This window comes from Trichechus manatus, unplaced genomic scaffold (assembly GCF_000243295.1).
Source record: "Trichechus manatus latirostris isolate Lorelei unplaced genomic scaffold, TriManLat1.0 scaffold00026, whole genome shotgun sequence".
Classification (NCBI taxonomy): domain Eukaryota; kingdom Metazoa; phylum Chordata; class Mammalia; order Sirenia; family Trichechidae; genus Trichechus; species Trichechus manatus.
In genome coordinates this window covers 20175419-20183378 of record NW_004443962.1, presented here as the reverse complement: position 1 = coordinate 20183378, position 7960 = coordinate 20175419, and the positions used below count along the sequence as shown (strand labels likewise).

Here is a 7960-nt window from a genome sequence, read left to right as displayed (position 1 = left end):
TAGACAGCCACCAAGTGTGTGGTGTAGGCTCCCACTTACAGTCCTAGACAGGCATGGGTGATTGGTGTAGGCACAGACATCTGGCTGCAGCAGGGGGACACACTCTGAGCAAGGGAGGGGGCTGACGGCCACCCCCGAGTGTCCAGGAGGATGGCGTGTCCCTGTTCGCTAGAGTGCTTAGGTGGGAGGGTTTCACAGCCAGACTGTGAGCACCTAATGCTAGTGGCTGTAATGACTGGGGGGTCACCTCTTATTCATGGGCCCCTATCGCAGGTGGCTAGGTGGTGTGGGTGGAGCCACCAGTCCTGAGGCCCCTGATGTGGGTAGGTGAAGACCCTGCTTAATGGGCATAGCAGTGTCAAGTGTCAAGAACCTGCCACTTCATAGCTGAAACAGTTGAAGTTAGAGTTCCGGTATATACCCTGTTGTACTGTGGTAATGAGGGCCTACACTGTTGAGATGGGCCCACACAAGTCTGTGCAGGGGGAAAGGCACTCAAAGTCCATGGATCCCTTATGCCTGTGCCTAGGCAAATGAGCTATGCCTACCCTGGGCTCCTGGCATAGGGGAGCCAGCAGTTTATTTTTTCCCTTGTTTGTTAATTTGTTCACTCTACAAAGCAGGGAGAATGGCTCCGGGTGTGTGATGGAGCCTACTTCTGGCCCAGGGAACTTGGCAATTGCTGAAGCCAGTCTGGGACCCAGTGCAGAGCAGGGAGCGGGGAGATAAATGGGAGAGAGGTTTTTCCCTAAGTGGGGTGTTTTTGATCTGTGTGGTAAGCCGTACACACGTACTTATCTTTCGCTGATGAGGGCTGCTTCTCAGTGGTTCTGGGTGACCACATAGACTCTCTGGCACTGAGTCTTTCCCAGTGTGGAAAACATGCCTCCCAAGCACCACTGCTTGCCTGTCTCACCGCTCACCCATGAACTGCTCAGGCCTGAAGGGCTCAGGCTCTCGCCGGGTCAGGTCTGGCAACTCCTCACTGATTCCGAACTGTCTCTCCCTCCCTCTGTCACTCAGTCTGTTTCCTCAACTCTGCCTTTGATGTTCAGGGCTCCCAGATTGCCATATATAATTGAATCCCTTGTTTTCTCGGGACTTTGTTGTAAGAGGGTCGACTGGAAGCATCTGACTACTCCGCCATCTTGGCCCCGCCTCCTATTGTTTATAGGCCTGTTTAATCTTTGGCTAAGGGTGAACCTCAGAAGTGACTTCAATACTGAGTTAGAAGGGTGTCCGGGGGCCATACTCTCAGGGTTTCTTCAGTCTCTGTCAGACCAGTAAGTCTAGTCTTTTTTTGTGAGTTTGCATTTTGTTCTACATTTTTCTCCAACTCTGTCCAGGACCCTCTATTGTGATCCCTATCAGAGTAGTCAGTGGTGGTAGCTGAGCAACGTAGGTAGTTCTTAAAAGAGCACAATGCTCAAGGCAGACGTTATTTACCAGGTAAGCTAAATTATTGTTTGCTCTTAAGAAGACTTCAGGGGATGTATATTTTTTTCTTTTCATTTTTTAAAATTGTACTTTAGATGGAGGTGTACAGAACCAATAGTTTCTCTTTAAACAGTACACATATTGTTTTATGACAGTGGTTAACAACCCCACGACATGTCAACACTGTCCCTTTTCAACCTTGGGTTCTGTATCACCAGCTTTCCTGTCCTCTCCTGCCTTCTAGTCCTTGTCCCTAGACTGTTGTGCCCCATTAGTCTCGTTTTGTTTTCTGGAACTGTCTAATCTTTGGCTGATGGTGAACCTTGGGAATGACTTCATTCTGAGCTAAAAGGATGTCCAGGGGCCATACTCTCAGGGTTTCTCCAGTCTTGACCAAGCCAGTAAGTCTGGTCTTTTTTCGTGAGTTAGAATTTTGTTCTACATTTTTCTCCAGCTCTGTCCAGGATCCTCTGTTGTGATCCCGGTCAGAGCAGTCAGTGGTGGTAGCCGGACACCATCTAGTTGTACTGGACTCAGTCTGGTGGAGGCTGTGGTAGTTGTGTTCCATTAGTCCTATGGACCTCAGGGGATATTTTTGGCTTAACGTTTAAGGTTTAAAGATTATCTCAAGGCAGTAGTCTTGGGGGTTCATCCAGCCTCCATGCCTCTAGAATATCTGGATTCTATGAGAAATTGAAATTCCGTTCTGCGTTTTCCACCTTTTGATCAGAATTCTTCTATAGAGTCTTCGATCAAAACGTTCAGTAATGATTGCTGAACACCATCTAGTTCTCTCGTCTCATGGCAAGTGGAGGCAGTTAGCCATGCATTCTGTTTTCTTCTTCTATCCTGACTCTTCTTTTTCCTCTGTTACTCCAGGTGTATAGAGACCAATTGTTGCACCTTGGATGGTTGCTTGTAAGCTTTTGAGACTCCAGGTACTGGGCAATGAACTAGAAAGTAGAACAGATTAAGGGTAGGATTGTATAGCATATTAATGTAATTGCTGTCAGGTTGTACACCTGTAAAAAGTTGAATTGGCAAAAGTTGTGTGATAGATTCTGCTGTAGTTATTTAGTGCCGCTATAACAGAAATATCACAAGTGGATGGCTTCAACAAACAAAAGTCTATTCTCTCACAGTCTAGTAGGCTAAAAGTCCAAATTCAGGGTGCCAGCTCCAGGGGAAGGCTTTCTCTCTCTGTCAACTCTGGAGGAAGGTCCTTGTCATCAATCTTCCCCTGGTTGAGGAGCTTCTCAGCACAGGTACCCTGGGTCCAAAGGACATGCTCTGCTCCTGGAAATACTTTCTTGGGTAGTATGAGATCCCCATGTCTCTCTACTCACATCTCTCTTTTGTACCTCAAAAGAGACTGACTGAATATGCAACCTAATCCTATAGATTGAATCCTGCCTCATTAACATAACTGCCTCTAATTCTGCCTCATTAATATCATAGAGGTAGGATTTACAACATGTAGAAGATCACATCAGATGACAAAATGGTGGACAAGCACACAATACTGGGAATCATGGCCTATCCAAGTTGATACACATTTTTGGGGGACACAATTCAATCCATAACAGATACATTTACAACTTTGATATTAAAAAAAAAAAAAGAGCAGCTGCTGAGACTGCTTATGTACAATCAAACACTTCATGAGATTTGGTTTCTTGGTTTGGAGGTTTAGAGTCATGGTTTCATGGGACATCTCAGTTAATTGGCCTAAAGTTGTATTTAAAGCTTCTGTTCTGCCTCCAAAGCCATTCTTTTAAAAACACAATTCTTTTTTGCTTAACCATATTTTTTATCTTTAGTAGATACAAGTTTTGAGAAATCTTATAAAAGTAGAAAGGAATAGATGAAATTTGGTTATAGCATTGACACTCAATTCTTTTAAGCTTTTCCCAGTTATTTGGAAAAAACCCCATAAGATGATCAATCATAAACAAAAGATATATTTTAACTGTCATCTGACAACTCTTAGCTTTCCTTTAGTTTTTTATTGTTGTGCTTTAAGTGAAAGTTTGCAATTCAAGTTAGTGTCTCATACAAAAATTTGTACATACATTGTTTGTGACCCTACTTGTTCTCCCTATACTGTGACAGCACACTCTTCCTTTCCACCCCTGATTTCCCACGTCCATTCAACCAGCTTCTGACCCTCTCTGCCTTCTCATCTCGCCTCCGGACAAGAGCTGCTCATTTAATCTCATGTATCTACTTGAGCTAAGAAGCACCCTCTTCATGAGTATCATTTTATGTCCCATAGGCCAGTCTAATCTTTGACTGAAGAATTGGCCTCGGGAATGGTTTTAGTTTTGGGCTAACAGAGAGTCCAGGGGCCACATCTTCCAGGGTCCCTCCAGTCTCAATTAAACCATTAAGTCTGGTCTTTTTACTAGAATTTGAGTTCTGCACCCCACTTTTCTCCTGCTCCATCAGGGACTCTGCTGTGTCATTGTGGTAGCTGGGCAACATCTAGTTCTTATCTCAGGCTCATGAAGTCTCTGGTTTATGTGGCTGTTTGTCTCTTGGGCTAATCCTTTCTTTGTGTCTTTGGTGTTCTTCATTCTCCTTTACTCCAGGTGGTTGGGACCAATTGATGCATCTTTAGATGGCCGCTTACTAGCTTTTAAGACCCCAGACGCCACTCACCCAAGTCGGATGCAGAACATTTTCTTAAATAACTTTTTTATGCCAGTTGACCTAGATGTCCCCTGAAAGCATGGTCCCGAGACCCCTTCCCCTGCTACTCTGTCCCTTGATGTGTTTGGTTGTATTTAGGAAATTTCCTAGCTTTGGTTTAGTCCCGTTGTGATGACTTCCCCTGTAGTGTGTGCTGTCCTTCTCTTCACCTAAGATAATCCTTGTCTACTTTCTAGTTAGTGAATACCCCTCTCCTTCCTTCCCCACCCTCGTAACCATCAAAGGATGTTGTCTTTTATATAAAAACACAATTCTGAACTTGTTACTGTTCTGTGTGAAACCATCCGGTGGCTTTTTACATTTTGACAATGTAAAGTCCATACTCCTGAGGATGGCATGTAAGACTCCTCATGATCTGGCTTCTTCCTCCTTCCCCATGTCATATACATTAGTCATGGTGAAATAGCTTGCCAAGCTGATTCACTGCTCTGGATGCTTGCATTTGTCATCCTATGTGCTCATCACATCCTCATCTTCCTTGACCTTTCAGCAGCATTTGTCTCCATTAGGCGCTCTGTCCACTTCCTCCTTCCCCCACTCCTTCCTCCTTTGATTTCCATAATATCATTCTTTCTAAACTTTCCTCTTATCTTTCTGGTATTTCCTCCAATATCTTTTGCTGGCCACTTCTCCTCAACTCGCCCTTTGGTGAGAGACAAGAGTGACATGGAGAGTACTCATTTTGCCATTGTAAAAAATGATTAGATTTTAGCAACCCCCAAAATGGTGATTCTTGCAAGTTCATCAAGTAGCATTTGAATTGTCTACACAGCTTGCTAAATTAAACAGAATGACTAGATAGAAGTTAGGGCACATTTTGATTTTTTTTTTAGAATAAAAATTTCATTTGAGGAAAGAAATTGGAATTGGTAGATGAGACTCTCTGTAGTGTTTACTGAAGTCCAGGTCCCTACTAGAAAAAAATGTTTTGAATAAACTAAAGTCAAAATTGTTTTTAAAGGGAAAAATTACTGAGTAATCAAGATGTTACCTTAAATTTCCCAGTAATGAAAGATGTGCCAAGTGTTGGAATAGCACCACTTGAATAGCTGGCTTCTTGCTATTTCTTGCTGTTTCCTGACATTCTATTTACAACTCAAGTGATCTAGTCTTTCACAGTCACAAAGGGTTACTGGAGGAGGCTGATGGAGATGTTACATCAATGCTGAAGAAATGGTATGTGCAAAAGCAATAATGACATTGCCAGAATTGAATAGAAATTTTTAGTATGGAGAAGAAAATTTAACCTTTAGCACATTTAGTTTTTAAACTGAAGTTAAATAATATTTTAATAGGTATTTTATATAATTGAGCATAAGCAAGATATTTTCATTTGCATCTTGTTTCCCATCTGTGTGTAGAACAGAAGAAACTGGGACCTGTCCCTTTAATAAAATCCTGTTTACCTGTCCTCTTCTAGTAGGAGTGGCTTAGGAACCTGTGGAGTGAGGTGTAACTTCCAATTCTGTATTCTGACCTGGCAGCCTTGGAAAGTGTAACACTAGGAACCAGGAAGTGACAAACCGCCTTTTAAGCTACACTGGAGCTTGTGTTTCAGAAGGAAAAGCTTCTCATAGCAAACTAGGGAATCGAAGCGGTGATTTTACATAGCTGTCATGAAATATTTGGAACGCTGCTGCTGATAGTTCAAGACTTTGCAGCATACTTAGAATGCAAGCTTTCTGGGCCAGAAATTGATCTGCCGACTTTGGAGCCTTATCTGATTACTGCTTGGTTCATCTTTATTTGTTAAACTCCTCTGTAGGCTGAAGGGGGGAGACTTTCCTGTGTTTGCAGGTAGGTGGTCAGCTTTTGTTTAAAATGAAAGTTGTTTTTTAAGGTTACATAGGCAGATTGGTTCTGCCGCTGCTTATTGAAAGAATTATGATTATCAGGCTGGGCATATGTTTGAATGTTTGAATGTTCAGCATGGCTGTAAATCACCACATTTTTGTGACTTCTGGACAACTTTGTAGAAAAGGAGTCATTTTTAAACAAATAATGAATCTAGAAGGTGATGAATTAGATATTAACCTATTGTGTATATTTAATTAATAGATCAAAAATATAGTCAAATTACCCAGCTATTAACTTTGATAGTATTTGACAATATATTTAAAACATATATTTATGTAATCAAATAAATGTGTATTTTTGTTCGTATTTTATTTGTAGTATAAGTTTCATTTCTCCCACTCTTAAGAAGCTGAATATTCATCATTGGTTTATCTACTTGCTTTAGTCTGTGTTTGAAATAGTTTCATAACTGTTATTTCAGAAAAGCTTCTATAAAAAGTTAATCTTCAAGTATATTAAAATATTGCTTGTTTCTCTTTATAAAGTTAACTGTCCTTTTATGACATTAAAAATACTTTAAAGATAATGTCTTTGGAAGAACGAATTAATTAGTAGTGTGGGCTAATTGTTATTGTGAAAAAAAAGTTCACAAATGGCTCTTTTGGAGTTACGGGCACAAGAGAGACGTGTAGATACCTTTAGGATCAAGGACAGTGATTCTTTAACTTTCTTTACCACTAGTGATCCTTTTTATTTTTCATCTATGGACATTATGCTCCATATAAGTGGTGTATGTTAAATAATAAAATATTAGAGCATTAATATTTATTAACCTGAAACTGAAAAACCAAACTCGTTGCTGTCGAGTCGATTCCGACTCATAGTGACCCCATAGGACAGAGTTGAATTGCCCCACAGTTTCCAAGGAGCAGCTGGTGGATTTGAACTGCCAAACTTTTGATTAGCAGCCGGACACTTAACCACAGTGCCATCAGGGCTATTTTCAATGAGAGTATCTTATCAACCTGAGATAACCACTCTAATTAGTATCATCCAGCCCCAAACAAAGAAGCTTGACATTTTACTTAGCCTGAATAGCTTTATCATGGGTAGCTATTTGGATATGTTCGACTTGTTGAAATATTGATAATAGTACATGAGTTTTCATCAGCCACTCTTGTGGAATCCTAGTGGACTGGGTGCTGCATTTTGGGAACTGGTGGTCTGAAGTACAGAAGTTTTGTCCTCAATCTCTCGGTGGTTTCATGAAATATAATGAAGGTCATCTAGAATAACTTAACAGAGATACCATAGCTACTAGACAGAGAGAAGAAACAAAGAAAAAGAAAAGAGGAAGTAGTATTTGTTGTAGGGAATATCAAGGAGGAATTCAAGGCATCTATACATTTTGGCCCCATTAAATCCCTATTTATTTATTTCTGCTATTTCTGAACTTAAAACTTTCATTCCACTTAGGCAGATAAACAATTAACTGACTTTAAGACAAATATTACTTAATGTATTTATTCTGTATTTTTTATGTTGATTCTCCTCTCCCAAAACTTTCTCATATCTCCATTCCCCCCACTCATGTCCTTCCTTCAGCTCAGTTGAAGATCCTTCTCTAATATGAAGCCCTATCTGATAACTCTATTAGTCTCTTTTTTTTTATTGATGTAATTAAATGAAGTTTACATTTCAAGTTAGTCTCCCATACAGAATTTTCTTTTTTTTTTTTTAACAGATATTGTTATGAGACCCCAACCGCTCACCCCATGCTGTGACCGCACACTCCTCCCCTCTGCCCCTGGCTCCCCATGAACATTCAACCAGCTCCTAACTTTCTCTGCCTTCCCCTCTCACCTCTGGACAGAAGCCACCCCTTTGGTCTCTTATATCTACTTGTCTAAGAAGCACATTCTTCACGAGTATCACTTTTTGTCCCACAGTCCAGTCCAATCCCTGTCTGAAGAGATGGCCTCGGAAATTGTTTTAGTTCTGGGGTGATGGAGAG

At 41.0% G+C, this 7960-nt stretch overlaps 1 protein-coding gene across 1 annotated transcript in view; it reads left to right on the top strand.

Moving 5' to 3' along the window:
- Positions 1-7960, top strand: part of GRAMD1C (GRAM domain containing 1C) — a 73642-nt gene that overhangs the window by 17020 nt on the left and 48662 nt on the right. The window contains exon 3 of the mRNA XM_004373674.2: positions 5711-5946. The gene's annotated coding sequence lies outside the window, so the exon portion shown is untranslated. The remainder of the gene's footprint in view (positions 1-5710; positions 5947-7960) is intronic.